Source organism: Suncus etruscus, chromosome 6 (assembly GCF_024139225.1).
Source record: "Suncus etruscus isolate mSunEtr1 chromosome 6, mSunEtr1.pri.cur, whole genome shotgun sequence".
Lineage (NCBI taxonomy): Eukaryota > Metazoa > Chordata > Mammalia > Eulipotyphla > Soricidae > Suncus > Suncus etruscus.
The window spans coordinates 84,713,090-84,730,364 of record NC_064853.1 but is presented as its reverse complement, the minus strand read 5'-3'; positions in this window follow the sequence as shown (position 1 = coordinate 84,730,364).

Below are 17,275 nucleotides of genomic sequence, written 5' to 3'. Positions count from 1 at the left end.
GTTAGGAGTAACCCCTGAGTGCTGCCGAGTATGGCCCCAAATCCAAAAACAAACAAAAAAGGTATCTAATCAGAAGAGATAATAGATGTCTCTGGTAGGGGTAGCAGTAAAAGGAAGCCTCCAACCAGTCTCTCTGCTCTTTGCATGCTCTTGGCACTCATCTTTTGCACTGTCTTTGCGTGAGGCCTGATCCACTATGGGATCAGATAGGACTCGTGTTCCCAAACAGGATAACCAAGGCAGACAGCCTCCACGGGCCTTAAAAAGATAAAGACAGGCTACAGCTGCATAGAAAAGCTCCCATTTTGGGAGTCTTAAATGCTCAGGTAGTGATAGGGGTTGGGATCTCACCTATGAGCATCCTGATAGGAGAGACAGAAAGATGGCCAACAGGAACTTCTGTGTTACAGTTGAAAGAACTAGAGACAGGAACAGAGCACACACATACATACGTGGTCATGGCTGAAAACTAAGGAAAGCTGAAACATCACGGAAACACTGGGATTCTGAGATCTGGCGACAAAATTTGGCAAGTCATACATTGGCATTGTATCATTGTGAGACAAAATGAGTGTTGTTGTACACAGGTAAAGGAAAAGACTTGACATTTGGAAAGGGACCCAAACCTATCTACTTAAAATGTACAGTATAGTTTACCTTTTATTTTTCCCCCCTTTTACCTTCTTAATCTTAATCTGAAGTTTGTATGCAAATCTTTCATACAATTCTCAAGAGCCTAACAGAGGAAGAAAATCTATTTTCATGCTAACAAAAACCTCATTAGTTTTAAAGTTCTTAGATTATTACATTGTAGTCATAAATTATTTTTTAACTGAAGATGAAGAAAAAATAATATAAATGGTCTAAACGAGTTAATTTTTTAAGTACACAGCATTCTAAGATACCAGTGATGTCTCCTGCCCACATCTATTTCCTCAAATGTGGGTTCTGTGGGGGAAAAATGGATGTTATGCCCATGATTGTTTTACAGTATATAACAAAAGCAAATGTCCCAAATCAGGTTAATGTTGATTTATTCAAAAGAAAGTTAAGTATTGATGAGATTTACCAAATGAAATATGTTCATTTAAAATAACAACAACAAAAAAGACTCTTAAAATTCAGAGCCATTTTCTTCATGACCTTAGAAATGTGAGACATTTTGAGTTATATTTCTGTAAAAAAATGAATTCTGGAGCCAGAGAGATAGTGTAGATATTAGAATAATTTGCCTTCTACATGGCCAATCTAAGTTAGAACACCAGCACCATATATAGTCCCTAAAACTGTGCCAGTTATGGACTAAAGCAACAGAATTTGCACACAAACACACCAAAATTCCAACAGTGAAAAAAAGTTAGTTTTACGAAGAACAATAAGAGCTCAGAAGAGCTAACAAACTTCAAATACTAGAAATCTTGTTGACAATCATTTTAGCCTGTGAGACCCTGTGGTGAACTTTCTGTACCTGAACCTACAGAAACTGGGATATTGTTTATTTTTTTAAGTTAAAAAACTTGTGGTAGATTACTCATACCAAGATAAAACTGGAGTAATAGTAGAGATATATTGATTTTAGATCTCTAGAACAACAGAAATTATGTTTTTGTTTGTTTTGGGGTAATCCCTGGCAAGACTCCAAGGATATTCCTGGCTTTGTGTTCAGAAATTATGTCTGGCAGTACTTAGAGGCCCAAATGGGAAGCTAGGGAATCAAACCTGAGTCAGCCTCATGCCAGACAAAGACTCTTCCCATATTCTCTACCCCCTGACAATTCATAAGAGAGTGTACAGAGAGAAGCGAGACTGATTGTTGTGTATGTAAACTTAAGATAAGATGGGGCTTTTGTTAATAGAACCTGAAAAGTTCCAATACTGAATACTCAGGAGAGATGATTTAGTTTCCAACCTAATTTCTTGTCAGAAGGCAGAAGATAAATCCTACCTCAAAGACAGAGTGAAAAACTTTTATTATTCTGTTTTTCCCTCTGTTCATGCTTCTAAAAGATGTGATAAAACTCATATGGAGAAGACAATTCACTAGTTAGTCTACTGAGTCAAAATATAAGCCAATCTAGAAATGTCCATATAGAAATACATCTATAATATATGCCTAATTTGTGTCTCAGTTGAGTTGGTACATAATCAGGGTAGATAGCAAACAGTATGACTTTATGCAGATACAATAATCACTTAGGAATCTTTGTTAAGATAAAGTTCCAACCAAGATAAACTCTAAACATGCAGTTCCAAAGCTTGTCTATGAGTACAGAAATTATTTCATTATTTTAATAATGTTTTCCATGACTTTAATATTGATTAATAATTCATACAAATTTATCCTCTTAATTTAAACACATTAATGAACAACAAATATGTGCAAATGATTCAGGATCAAACATGGATTGGTACTCAATAGGCCCATTCCTTAAGACATATTAAAATACTGTTCATAATTTAATTCAAAGTTGAATACTAAGAAATTGAAAAGAAGTTATATATATTATGACTCACATAAAGAATATGTAAACTAAGCTATTATTCATAAAAAACTTAATTTCTGGTAAGAAACTCTGCCATAACAAAGATTATAATAGAATTTAATTATTTATTATGAACATATGGAAGAATAACATATCTCTCGTGGGGAAGACCAGTTTCCAAATGTGCAATTATAGATTTACAAGAAAAGGGCATATTTAAAATTCATATTGAAACATGAACATTATTTTAAAATGTAGCATACAGAAGACATTTTAAAAACGTGGAATGTATAAGAAATTTATTACTGTGAATGCATGCCTTGTATTTACTTTGAATATTTTTCAAGGTGCAAACACAACCAAAGTATACAAAATAGCATGGAAATTGAACTTGGGATATTTTAGATGGTATTTCAACTCGTTCATTTACCATCAATTTAATATTTCTCTGTCAAATAATTTTGACAATAAAATGGACATAATCTTAAAATCTCTTCTCATGCTGAGAAATAAATTGAGATCAAGTAAATGATTTGGTTACATTTAAAATAAAGCCTTTTTCCCACTTTTTGTCTCCGACTATTCTGTCAAATTGCATCAACGATCAAATAAAAGTTTGTTAAACGGTGTCTGTGTACACCCTGCTAAACGTGTACATCATGCTAATCAAAAATAATCTTATTTCAATTAAAACTTAGTTCTCACTTAAAAAAGCTACACTTGTATATTTTATTTCAATACTCATCCTCCTAGCTCTAGCATCTACCAGGGGTCTCAAACTCAATTTACCTGAGGGCCGCAAGAGGCAAAGTCGGGGTGATCCTTTAGTGCAAAGTCAGTAGTAAGCCTTGAACATTGGGGGGTGTGACCCAAACAACTAAAACAAAACAAAACAAAAAAAAAGATTCCTCTAGGGCAGGGCCACAAAATATTGTACGGAGGGCCGTTTGCGGCCCAAGGGCCACGAGTTTGAGACTTAGACCTTTCATTTCATCTAAGAGCATAGAGAAAAGAAGAAAGAACAACATTAGTATATCTGGGTCTCTTTTGTTTTCTTCCCTTTTTACTTTTGTTTCTCATGGTTCTGCTTCTGAGATAAGTTTAAGTTGATTACCTGTGTCAATTTATCAATTAGAATAAAAATATTTTTCTACAAATTTAAACAATTTATAAGAAATTGTCTTGTGTCCCTTTTCCTTTGCATCTTTATATACATATTATTTTACACTGTGAATGTATGAGTTGAATTTTTCTGAAGTCCTCTTTAACTGGCTTTTGGGAATGAATCAGAGAGGTCCTCAAGAGCCTTTTTTTTTAGTTTCCAGACTTTACACTTTAGAGTTTTGTAACTTCCTTCCTACCTCAACAAAACGTTCTCTATTGAGAACAAGGTACCACAGATTATACATTATCTGATTCTCAGAATGTTTTTTTTTTCCTTTCAGAAGAGTTAATCTGACTAAATCTGGTATTTTCTGGATTTTGCACAGAATTTCACGAAATAGTATTAATATTTTGTCTTTTTCTTTTTGATATTGTATGATCTCTGTCTTCAAGCTCCTGAAACCAATTTCAGCACTAAAGCAGTTTCCAGAGAGTCCTATTTATTATTTTTAGTGTTAATATATAAAGATCTCTGAAAATTTCCATCAACTATACCTCATTGAAATCTTTGGGAGTGAAATCTGGATAAAAAGGTGTGTTTGAGTGTTACTCCCCACCCCCCATGCTCTCATCAGTAGCCCTGCATTCAAACCTTTCTCTCCCTGCCACCTCTTTTGCTGAATCCTCTCTCCCACCTCCCCCACCCCTCAATCTATCACTGCATCTATCCTCCAGGTGAGCAAAACAGAAAGCTAAAGTTCCCTCCCAGAGGTGGGCAGGTCTGCCTCTCAAGGTGAGCAAAACAGAAAGTTGACATAGGGGAGTAACATTTGAGCTAAAAGGCATAGATTTAAGGGAGTGAACTCTGTAGTCTTAAGATGTAGATAGTTTTCATGTGTTCCTGGTATGAACAATACCTAGGATGTTGTTGCCTGTCTGATTCCAGTTCCTTTCAGATTGTTTATCATATACACAGATATCTCAGTGGAATTGCTTAGGCAAAGAAGAGATAATATGTGTAGATTTTGACCTAGATAATGAAAATACTGTTTTAGAAAGCCTGGTTGCCCTCTAAAACTGGTTATTACAGCAAATCAATAATGCTTACACTTTTAAGTATTGCTCTTCTAAGTGCAGTCTTGGACTTTTGAAAGTTCTTCTGGATATAGTCAGACCTATCTGTTGCAGAGTACTGACTACAACATTTTATTTGCTCCTTCAAGGAAAACAGGTATCTCTCTTGCCCTGTATTATGCTTATATGAATACAATGTAGGATTATTCCATTTTGACAGTCATATGCAAATTTAGAAATTAAAATCAGTAGGATTTCTGCCGGGAGTCAGAAGGGCGCAGAAGCCATCTTGGGCCATGTGATTTCCAGCTGCTGGAGACTGGATTTCATCAGCGTTACTGCTGGTGATCCTGCATGCTTCAAAGCTGCCTGAGACTGGATTTCATCTGTGTTCCTGCTGGCCATCCTGCCTGCTTCAGAGGTGGGTCAAGACATACACACACTGATTTCTGCTGATTTCTGCCAGGAGTCAGAAGGGTGCAGAAGCCATCTTGGGTCATGCTGTTTTCAGCTGCCTGAGACTGGATTTCATCAGCATTCCTGCCAGTGATCCTGCCTGCTTCAGAGGTGAATGTCAATTTTCTGGGTGACCCTGGAGACCACAGTGAAGGTTTTGGAGGCTTCAAGCTCTTTCACCTTTGTCAGTAAGAGGATGAGAAGCCCCAACTATCTGAGGGGATTACCCATTTCAGACTAGGATTAAATTTCTAAAGGATTTCTGGGAACTCAGATGCCAGCACCCCTATCTGCCTGTCTTCTGTGCTGTGCTGCATTTTTGGCAGGATTTTATCCTGTGTGTGGCTCATCTGTGGATGACTTGCCTTCCCTGGAGCCTTCCCTGGAGGTGAGTTTACACACCCAGAAAGGGAGGAGCCAGAAGAGCGTGGCCGCTCTGCTTCGCGGCCGTGCACATCATTTAGCCAATGAATACAACCACAACACATAGAAAAACCCACAATACAAGTGTGACAATGTGGAAACAATGCAGGCCTGCGCCAGACATAGAGAATGACGATAGCAACTCTGATGACTTGAACATGACCAACCAACTAGTCAGGCTCTCAGATAAGAAGTTTAGAGTCACAAGATGGAAGATGTTCAGAGAACTCAAAGAAAGTATAGAAGAGAACACTAATAAGAATCAAGAGAATATGAAGATAGAAATCAGAAAACTCCAAACTGAAATTTCAGGTCAAATATCAGGTCTGAAACACTCAGTAGATAAATTAAAGAAAAACATGGTTGAGCTTTCCCATGGATTAACAGCAGCTGAGGATAGAATCAGTACACTGGAAAATGAGATGAATAACAATTCCATACAGCAGAAGAAATTGGAAAAAAGCCTTAAAGCAAATGATCAAACAATGGAAAAATTATTTAAAGAATGGGAACAGATGTAAATAGAAGTCTATGATAAGTTCAATAGAAACAACTTAAGAATCATTGGAGTCCCAGAGACCCAGGAAGAAAATCTCCAGGAAGAATCAATGGTCAAGAACATCATTAAAGAGAAACTACCAGACCTAAAGAATACATGCAATTAAATCCTGCATGCCCGTAGAGTACCAACTAAAAGAGACCCCGGAAAAAACACCCCAAGACACATCCTAGTCACAATGACTAATCCCATAGATAGAGACAAAATTCTGAAAGCAGCAAGATCATAAAGAGAAATTACATTCAAGGGAACATACTTGAGATTTGCTGCAGACCTGTCACCAGAGACACTCAACGCCAGAAGGCAGTGGTGGGACATAGTGACAAAACTCAATGAAATAAATGCTTCACCTAGAATACCGCACACAGCAAAATTCACTTTCAGGTTTGAAGGAACAATACATGGTTTCACAGGCAAACAACAGCTCAGAAACTTTACACACTCAAAACTATTCTTTTTTTTAATTTTTTATTTTGAATTATGAGAACAAAAGATGCAAAGAAAGAGGACAAGGTAAAGTTACAGTGGAAGGACAATCACCCATAACATAATTGTCAGAAGAAGTCCCCTTGCTAATATCTTAACTTTGAACTTTTAGCCAAGGAACGTTAAGATAAATAAAATAGAATTCATGTGCAATTATTTTGTCCCTCAAGTCCCCAGATTGTAGCACATTATAATATTTCTTAACAGCACACAAGGCAATCTAAAGCCATAAAACTTATGTAACTCCTTAAACATTAGAGGCATAGTAAATTTTACATTTCCATGTACATGCATATTAGCTTAAGTTAATCTCAAGTTTTAAGTGGGTGTGTTTTAAGGATTAGAGTCAAAGGAGCACAGTAAAAATGGTTAGAGTGGCAATTGTTGTTTGCATAGGCCCACCAATATATGAGAGGCATGGAAAGGAATAACTGGCCTAAATACAAAAGATTCTACCCCTGAAGTTTCCTGGCATAAGACCAGCTCTAGGCTTCAGGCAAGTTATCGTCCGATCCAAGACATTGTCCGTAGTGCCAACACACTTCACACAGTCTCTGTTGTTGGTATCATGTTCCTGTATTAAAGATTCTGGAATCTGCATATCCTACATTGAAGTCATAATGTGGAGTGTCTTCTCGTTTCACCTCACTATGAAAGGGCAATGCAGGAAGCCCTTTCCTGTAAGCAGGTTGTTGTTGTTGTTAAGTCTTCTCAGTGTTAAGGGAAGTCTCTTTTGAGCAGGATGATGTCTGAGCAGTGGTAGGGTCTTCCGTGGTAGAGGATTGCTTCCAGGTGATGTTATAGACAAACCTCACAATTAAGGGGCAATACAGCAAGCCCTGTCCAGTAAGCAGGTCATTATTCTTGTTAAGTCTTCTCAGTGTTAAGGGAAGTGTCTTTTAAGTAGATTGATGTCAGAGCAGCTGAAGGTCTTCAAAACCATTCTTAAAAGAAAAACTGAATGGCCTACTTTAAGACAAGACTGACCAACAGACACACCAAACTTCGATATAAAGATGGCACTAACTCCCAGGACAATTATTTTTCTCAATGTCAATGAACTAAATGCACCATTTAAGAACACAGAGTGGCTAAATGGATCAAAAAACTCAATCCAAAATTCTGCTGCCTACAAGAAACGCACCTGAATAGTCAGAACAAACATAGACTTAAAATAAAAGGCGGGAGGAAAATCATCCAAACAAACAACACCCAGATGACATAATACTCTACTTAGAAAACCCTAAAGTCTCTATGAAAAAGCTTCTAGAAACAATAGACTCTTCTAGACTCATATAGCAAGGTGGCAGGCTACAAAATTAACACACAAAAATCAATGGCCTTTCTATACACCAATAGTAATAAGGAAGAAATGGACATTAAGAAAACAACCCCATTCACAATAATGCCACACAAACTCAAATATCTTGGAATCAACTTGATTAAAAATGTGAAGGACCTATACAAAGAAAACTATAAAACTCTGCTCCAAGAAATAAGAAAATAGGAAATAAGAGAGGACACGTGAAAACGGAAACACATACCCTGCTCATGGATTGGCAGAATTAACATAATCAAAATGGGAATACTTCCCAAGGCATTATACAGATTTAATGCAATCCCTCTAAAGATACCCATGACATTCTTCAAAGAAGTGGATCAGGCACTTTTGAAATTCATTTAGAACAATAAATACCCTAGAATAGCTAAAGCAATCATTGGAAAAAAGAATGGGAGGAATTACTTTCCCCAACTTTAAACTCTACTACAAAGCAATAGTTATCAAAACAGCATGGTATTGGAATAAAGACAGGCCCTCAGATCAGTGGAATAGGCTTGAATTCTCAGAGAATGTTCCCCAGACATACAATCACCTAACTTTTGATAAAGGAGCAAGAAATCCTAAATGGAACAAAGAAAGCCTCTTCAACAAGTGGTGTTAGCACAACTGGCTAGCCACTTGCAAAAAATTGAACTTAGACCCCCAGCTAACACCATGTATGAAGGTTAAATCCAAATGGATGAAAGACCTTGATATCAGACCCAAAACCATAAGGTATATAGAACAACATGTAGGTAAAACACTCCAGGACATTGAGACTAAAGGCATCTTCAAGGAGGAAACTGCACTCTCCAAGCAAGTGAAAGCAGAGATTAACAGATGGGAATATATTAAGCTGAGAAGCTTCTGCACCTCAAAAGAAATAGTGCCCAGGATACAAGAGACCCACACTGAGTGGGAGAAACTATTCACCCAGTACCCATCAGATAAGGGGCTAATCTCCAAAATATACAAGTCACTGACAGAGATTTACAAGAAAAAACATCTAATCCCATCAAAAAATGGGAGGAAGAAATGGACAGACATTTTGACAAAGATGAAATACAAATGGCCAAAAGACACATGAAAAAATGCTCCACATCACTAATCATCATGGAGATGCAAATCAAAACAATGATGAGGTACCTACCATCTTGCACCCCAGAGATTGGCACACATCACAAAGAATGAGAACAGCATGTGACATCATGAGATATCACAAAGAATGAGAACAGGATGTGGAGAGAAAGGAACTCATATACTCTGGTGGGAATGCCGTCTAGTTCAACCTTTATGGAAAGCAATATGGAGATTCCTCCAAAAACTGGAAATCGAGCTCCCATATGACCCAGCTATACCACTCCTAGGAATATACCCTAGGAACAAAAAAATACAATACAAAAATCCCTTCCTTACCCCAATATACATTGCAGCACTATTTACCATAGCAAGACTCTGGAATCAGCCAAGATACCCTTCAACAGATGAATGGCTAAAGAAACAGTGGCACATATATAAAATGGAATATTATGCAGCTGTCAGGAGAGATGAAGTCATGAAATTTTTCTATACATGGATGTACATAGAATCTATTATGCTGAGTGAAATAAGTCAGAGAGAGAGAGAAAGATGCAGAATTGTCTCACTCATCTATGGGTTTTAAGAAAAATGAAAGATATTCTTGCATTCTTGCAATAATAACTTTCAGACACAAAAGAGAAAAGAGCTGGAAGTTCCAGCTTACCTCATAAAGCTCACCACAAACAGGGATGAGTTTAGTAAAGAAATAAGTACGTTTTGAACTATCCTAATAATGAGAATGTACGAGGGAAATAGAAAGCCTGTCTAGATTACAGGCAGGGGTTGGGTGGGGAGGAGGGAGATTTGGGACATTGGTGATGGGAATGTTGCACTGGTGATGGGTGGTGTTCTTTATTCTGAAATAAAATGTGGGTTGGTCAATTGCAACGAAAAAAACGCTACATGTTATAATATCATCCTGATATCAAAATGTCATTTTAAACAATATTTTGTATATCCTCTGATATAATTGGATATTTCATATAGTTCCAAATTTTAGTTCTCTTTTTGAATTTGGCTGATCAGTTATCCCAACAACACGTGAGGATGCGGCTTTCCTTGCTCCATTTTGAAGTTTTTTGCCACTTTATCAAAGATTAATTGACTATATGGCTGGGGAACTTCCTCTGAATAATAAAGTATATTCTATTGATCTGAGGGTCTGTATTTATTCCAAAGTGTGCTGCTTTAGTGACAATTGCTTTGTAATATAATTTAAAATTGAGGGAAGTTATGCTTACCATCTTCTTTTTTCTAAGAGTTGCTTTAGCTATTTATGGGTTTTTATTGTTCCAAATGAATTGCAGAAGTGTTTGGTCCATTCTTTGAAGAATGTCATGAGTATCCTTAGAAGGTTTGTATTAAATCTGTGCTATGCTTTGGGAAATATTGTCATTGTAATGGTGTTAGTCCTTCCAATCCCTGAATAGGGTATTTGTCTCAATTTTCATGTGTTCTCTTTTATTTCTCAAAGCAGTGTTTTGTAGTTTTCTTTGTATAGGTTTTCACATATTAAGTTGACTCCGAAGTATTTGAGTTTCTGTGGCACTATTGTAAATGGGATTGCTATTATAATGTTATTTTTTTCTCTATCATCATTTATATATATATAAAAAGGCCATTGATTATTGTAATTCTGTAATCTGCCACTTTGCTATATGAATCTTTTGTTTCTAGAAGCTTTTTGGTAGAATCTTTAAGGTTTTCAAAATATAGTATCATGTCATCTTTGATCAGTGAGAATTTTACTTCTACCTTTCCTATCTGAATGCTCTTGATATCTTTTTCTTGCCTAATTGCTACGTAAAGGACTTCCAATACTATGTTATATAGGAGTGGTGAGAGGGGTCAGCCTTGTCTTATACAAGATTTTAGAGGAAAGGCTTTTAGTTTATCTCCATTGAGTATAATATTTGTCATGGCCTTGTTGTAAATAGCCTACCCTAAACTATAATTAAAAAAGTCCCTTCCGTTCACTTCTTGTTGAGGTTTTTTTTTTTTATTAATGGGTATTGGAAATTATCAAATGCTTTTTTTACATCCATTAATATGATATGGTTTATATTTTTTCTGTTCTTGATATGGTATATTATGTTTATTAACTTGAATATGTTAAAATATTCTTGTGTTTCTGGAATGAAACCTACTTGCTCATGCTGTATGTCCATTTTGAGGAGGCCTTGGATCCTATTTGCTAAGATTTTGAGAATCTTTGCATCTGTATTCATCAGGGATATTGATAGTGGTCTGTAGTTTGTCTTTTCTTTAGTATCTATATCTGCTTTTGGAATCAAGATGATGTTAGCTTTATAAAAACTATTTGGAAATGTTTCTGTTTCTTCAGTTTCCTGGAAGAGTCTTAAAAAGGCTTGGTAGTAGATACTCTTGTACAGGTTGAAAGAATTCATTAGTGAATCCTTCTGGATCAGTGCTTTTATTTTTGGGAAGACTTTTGAATACCATTTTAATTTCCTCAATAGTGATATGTCTGTTAAGTTATGCTATATCATCTTGGTGCAACTGTGAAAAATGATAAGAGTCCAAGAATTTGTCCATTTTTTCCAGGTTCTCTTCTTTTGTGACATAGTTTCTCAAAGTAGTCTCTGATTAACCTTTGAATTTCTGTATCTGTAGTGAACTCCTTTTTTCATTACTAATTCGGTTTAATGGGTTTCTTTCTCTCTCTTTCTTTGTGAATTTTGCAAAAGTTGGATCTTTGAAAAAATAATCAACATCATAATAAAGATAACTTACTAATAAACTAGTAACTAGCTCATTTTGAATATTGAAAATGTGAAATTAATTACCATAACAAAATATAACAGCACTGTTTTGTCTATCATTAGTATTTTAAATGGTGTTTTAAAGATCTATATCTCACTGAATTTTTTTATTTAAAGAAAATATATCACACAGTTGAGACAGTTGATCATAATACATTTGTTTCAGGAAGAAGAAAGGCAAAGTTATTTAAAAAAAATAGAAAGACTAATGAGATGGAAGAGAAAAGTTTCAGTAGCAAGTATATTTTTGAAAATCATTGAATGACCAATTAAGTCATTAAAGGCCCAGCAGAAGGTTTAATATTAAAGCTTTTCTTTTTCTCTCTCTCTTTTTTTCTTTTTTGGTTTTTGGGTCACACCTGGTCACGCTCAGAAGTTACTCCTAGCTCTGCGCTCAGAAGTGAACACTGGCAGGCTCAGGGAACCATATGGGATGCCAGGATTTGAGGCGACGTCCGTTTGGTGTTGACTGTGTGCAAGGCAAAAGCATTATACTGCTGTGCTATCATTCTGGCCCCTTCATAGCATTTCTTATTTTTATTACATTTATGATTCACAAAATAATTCTTAAGAAATAACTTCATTTTAGTAATATTATTTTAATTACAATATTTAAGCAACTGAAAACTTATGTCCTTTCTCCCCCTCAAATCACAATCTCAAATTGTGACTATATTACAATCATAATAATGTAATTATTACCTTAATAAGTAATGTGATAGTCATTTATGAGAGTATATGTAAAAAGTTATATATTACAATTAATCTAAATGTAAATAATTTTCTGAGAAAATACTACTATAGAAATCAAACTATAAATTTTAATGAAATATATGAATAAAACACAAGTCGAATATTTTGTTGATAAAAATCAAGGTAGCGGGGCCGGAGCGCTAGTGCAATGTCAGGGCATTTGCCTTACATGCAGCTGACCCTCGGACAGACTGCAGTTCAATTCCCTGACAATCTATATGGTCCCCCAATTCAGGATGACTTCTAAGTGCAGAGCTTGGAGTAACCCTTGATTGTCACCAGATGTTGTCCAAAAACCAAAGAAAAAAATAAATCAAGATAGAGACAGTTACAATAAGAGTTTCCATATAATGAAAACAATTAAGGACCACAACCATAATCAAAATATTGCACAAGTTATTTTAAAGTTGCTTTTAATCAGATAAAATTTATTAAAGAGAAACAATCCATTTTGTTTTTCAAAATTAATACATAAATCATCTACTTATTAGCATTTGTAGGAACATTGTTTGTTTCATATAATTAAGTAAGATATTTTACTTACAAAAAATTCTATGTCAAAGAAATGTCTGCGGAGTAACAGGGCACGTAGACAGTAGGCACCTTGCCCAGGACCTGACGGTATAGCCGTGCATTGCCTGTCACACACCCTTGACAGCCTTCTGCCCTGGCACCGGTGGCATTCCACCTGACTACAGAGAACAAAATCGCCCCTACAGGATCCCCAAGAGAGCTAAGGGACACACTCTGGACACATAGTAACCCAGAGTCTGGGAAAACTGACTGTCGCCACCCTTGCTGCTGTCAAGGACCCCACTGGCCATTTAGAAGTAAGTTAAATGTTTTTCAACTTCAAACATATAGATAATGTCATTATTAAAATAATATGTTGTATCTAAATAGTTATACAAATAAATTAGCCCTTTAAACTGTTCTGAAACTTTTATTCTGAAATATTTATTTTTCAAATATCAATTTCAAATAATTGGAATATATTTGTCATTAGAAACTTTCTGTTAAATATAAAAATTAAATAACCTGATGGAGCACTCGATCAGCTTCGAAAAGAAATATTTATAACACAATTAAGTATAATTATGTGAGATACACTAAACCACATGAACTTTGTTTCCTGTCAGTAACAGTATTGAAGCAAAATATCGTTCTATAAATTTTCATAAAATATTTTATAAACTTTTATATAAAATATAAACTTTTATAATTAACATACTTTAGAGTAAGGTAGACTATTTGCAACATCAAGTAAGAACAACAAAATGTATCATCACTATTAATAAAACACTACTAGATATACTAAAAATATTTTTAAATAATGACTAAATAATAAAAAATAAACCATGTTCCAAGTGATGTCCATCTGCATGGTAACTAATGAATAAATATCTTTCCAAGAAGTTGGAGAAGTTACTTAGCATAGATAATTTATTACACATTCTGACTTAAAAAATATGTAGTACATTAAAATGAGAGACTCTAACTCCACATCTAGCTGCATGCCAACTTTGCATTTTAATCAGAACAAAAGACTGATATTAACTTCAATGTCATATAATAATTCATAATAATGATTGGATGTTAATCTCTAGAGCTTTCTGGAATATAGTACATAACATATGGCATAGTAAAGGCACCTGTGTTGTTCTTTGGTGATGAAGGTGGTGCATATTAATTAGCCTCTGGAAAATAAAATCTTTTCTGTTGAGAAGTGCTACTTCAGTGCTTATTGGCTTAAGACATTATAGGAATTAGATGGATACCATTAGACTCCGTCTACAGTCATTAAAGATTTCCACTTAATCAACTGCTCCTAGGATAATTTTTGACAGAATCCTTCTTAAGAAATTAAGAGGTATGTGTTTCTTTGGCTTTAGTAAATTTGATTTTGGTTGAAAGTTAAAAATTGTATTATGTTACAGAAACTGTATACTTAAGAATAAATTAATCTCTCTGATAACAGTTAAAATTTTATATGAAACAATTCAATTTTTGGAATGATATCTGAATTTTTCTTGATTTATTGCTCAGTTTAGGTATAGCTAGATATGAGAGATATGAGATTGTAAATATTCTTAAAAATAAGGGAGGTGTTCTCTTTTTATGACTGAAACCCAACTTCAAACATGTTTGTAATAGGGTGCTTAAATAAAGATATTATTTTAAAAAATTAACTCACTTTAAGAAACTGTTCAAGGTTCTCAGTAGTTCCAGATATGGTAAAGGCACTTCAGCATCTATCTCTGAAAGATATCTACCTTTGAAAGATAATGTAAAGGTATGGAAATAAAACTCTGGCTTATAAATAAATATATATTGCCAAGATGGTAAAATTACTCAGTCAAGTTTTAAAACTCAGAATCATTGCCATAGCGTATCTAAAACCTAAAGGAAAATTAAAATTGAATGCATATGGTAATGACCAAAAAAAAAAACCTACATTTGAAAACCTGTTTTCAGCACAGAGGGCAAGAGTACATTTGCAAGGACCTGAGTTTGATCACGAATGCCTCGGTTACATCTGAGCACTACTTGGGAGGAGCATACTGAAAAAAAAAAAAAAGGTGTCCTGTAATAAATCCTCATTCAAATTATGGGCAATATATAATTTGGGTCAATCCTATCCATTTGTAAAACAATAAAATTATAAAAAATTAAAAATTAATAGAAATTGTAAATTACATTAAAAAAATCACCTAATTGAGGGGTCCTGAGAGATAGCACAGCAGTAGGGCAGTAGAGCGTTTGCCTTGCAAGCAGCCGACTCAAGACCAAAAGTGGTTCGAACCCAGAAATCCTACCTATATGGTCCTCCATGCCTGCAAGGAATGATTTCTGAGCAGATAGCCAGGAGTAACCTGAGCAACACTGGGTGTGGCCCAAAAACAAAAACAAAAACAAATCACTTAATTGAGAAATATTTTGACTTAATAGAGTGATTATAACTCTGGGGGACTTTTTATATCTGTAAGAGCAAAGAAATAAGTCATTTAGACTCATGCAAAAATAGTTACTGGAGTAGCTTGGTAGACTTTCTTTTCTCAAATTCCACATTGTTTTTTTTTTTTTTTTTTACCTTTAGCTTGTATCTGTGTCCTTGGGATAGAACAGTGATGTCACTGGTACGTTTCCTGAAATACGTGCATTCATGTTTCTTCTAATTACCAAATAAGTCCTCTCTACTTAAAGAATGTGCTGCTAAGGCACATTTAAATAGCCGATTAAACCAATAAGATGATAGTATGTTACCTTCAGAGAAAGCTTAAATTTAGGAGCGATTAATTAGACACATCAAAGAATATCTCATGAGAAAAAATGTTTTGGCTAGGTCTACCGATTTATTGTGCAAATAATTAGTTTTTTTAAACAAGTTCTGATTTACCATGATTCAGATGGTAACAATCATCATATTATTTTAATAATATCTATCCTTCTAATAGAGGAACCTGCTGTATGCAACATTTAATTTTAAAAGACAATTTGTTTTTTCTACTTTTTAAGCATGATCAAAATCTTAGGTTATAAACAACATCGTCACTTATTCTTTTCTCTAATATAATCATATAGGTATATTCAAGCACAAAAATCGGAAGAATGTGACCTGGTTTCCTTGCTTAATTTTATTTCTTGTTGCCATGAGAATTTATAGATGTTTACTCATTTTAAATTACAGTATATTTGTCTTTCATTTACATATGTGCGTATACCATTTACAGGTGGGTAGTCATAAGAAATGACAAGAGTTTTTATTTTAAACTCCTTCATTAAACCATAAAGTGGAGAAATACACAACATGACAGTTATGATAAATACATTTATTTTGTATTTATATAGAAATTTTATTACTTTATATTCTAAAAATAGCCTCCTAATGTTTTTTGAAGGACATAGTATGAAGAACATGGAACAGATTATATGAGAACACAGCTTATAAACATACATTGACCATTTTTATTAGTTGGAGAATGATGTAAATGACTTGTTCCCTAGATTTATTTTTTAATGAATTTTTCTTTAGAAAAAATAAATATCTGAGCAAGTCTAGGATAGTGCCTGATTTGTAGTGCCACAGATGTTAGCTATGTGTACATCCTTTCTCCAGAGACAATGGTGCTTTAATGGTGTTTTAATGGCACCATGAATGGTAAAGTTTTAGTTTCTTCTTGTTACTACCACACTTCAATTTGTTTAGGTGTTTTTCCATCTAATATTTTCTCAAGGCATAGAATAACATAGATTCCTATGCTTATTCCTAAACTTTAGTCTCCTAGGTCTTAATTTCCCAAACAGTTTGAGATCCATTGATCTAAATAACTAGATCAACATTGAACTGAAGTGTTCTATCTTGAAAAGTTTTCATTAATGCTGTCCTATATAATTTTTGGTAATACATAGACTATTTTCTCCAAGTGCTTACTCTCTTGTGTGTTTGGGATTCCATCAGACATTTTTCTATGAATTAGTTAAAGAATGAATGAACTAGCCATTAAAACAGTGATTTTAGTCAACAATTTACCTGATGGGATGGGTGGTAACAAAATGAACTGGAAAAGTTCATCTATTCCCTCATCACTTCTGGGAATGAGGTAGATATATTTTTACAAGAAAATAGGAAACAGAAGTTCAATTTTAGTATTATTTTTGCTTCTAATTACTTTGGCTTCAATTGCTATACCTGATAGGAACAATGACTTATTTCTATGATTTAAACTGATGCTCTTCAATTTCTTTGTGCTTA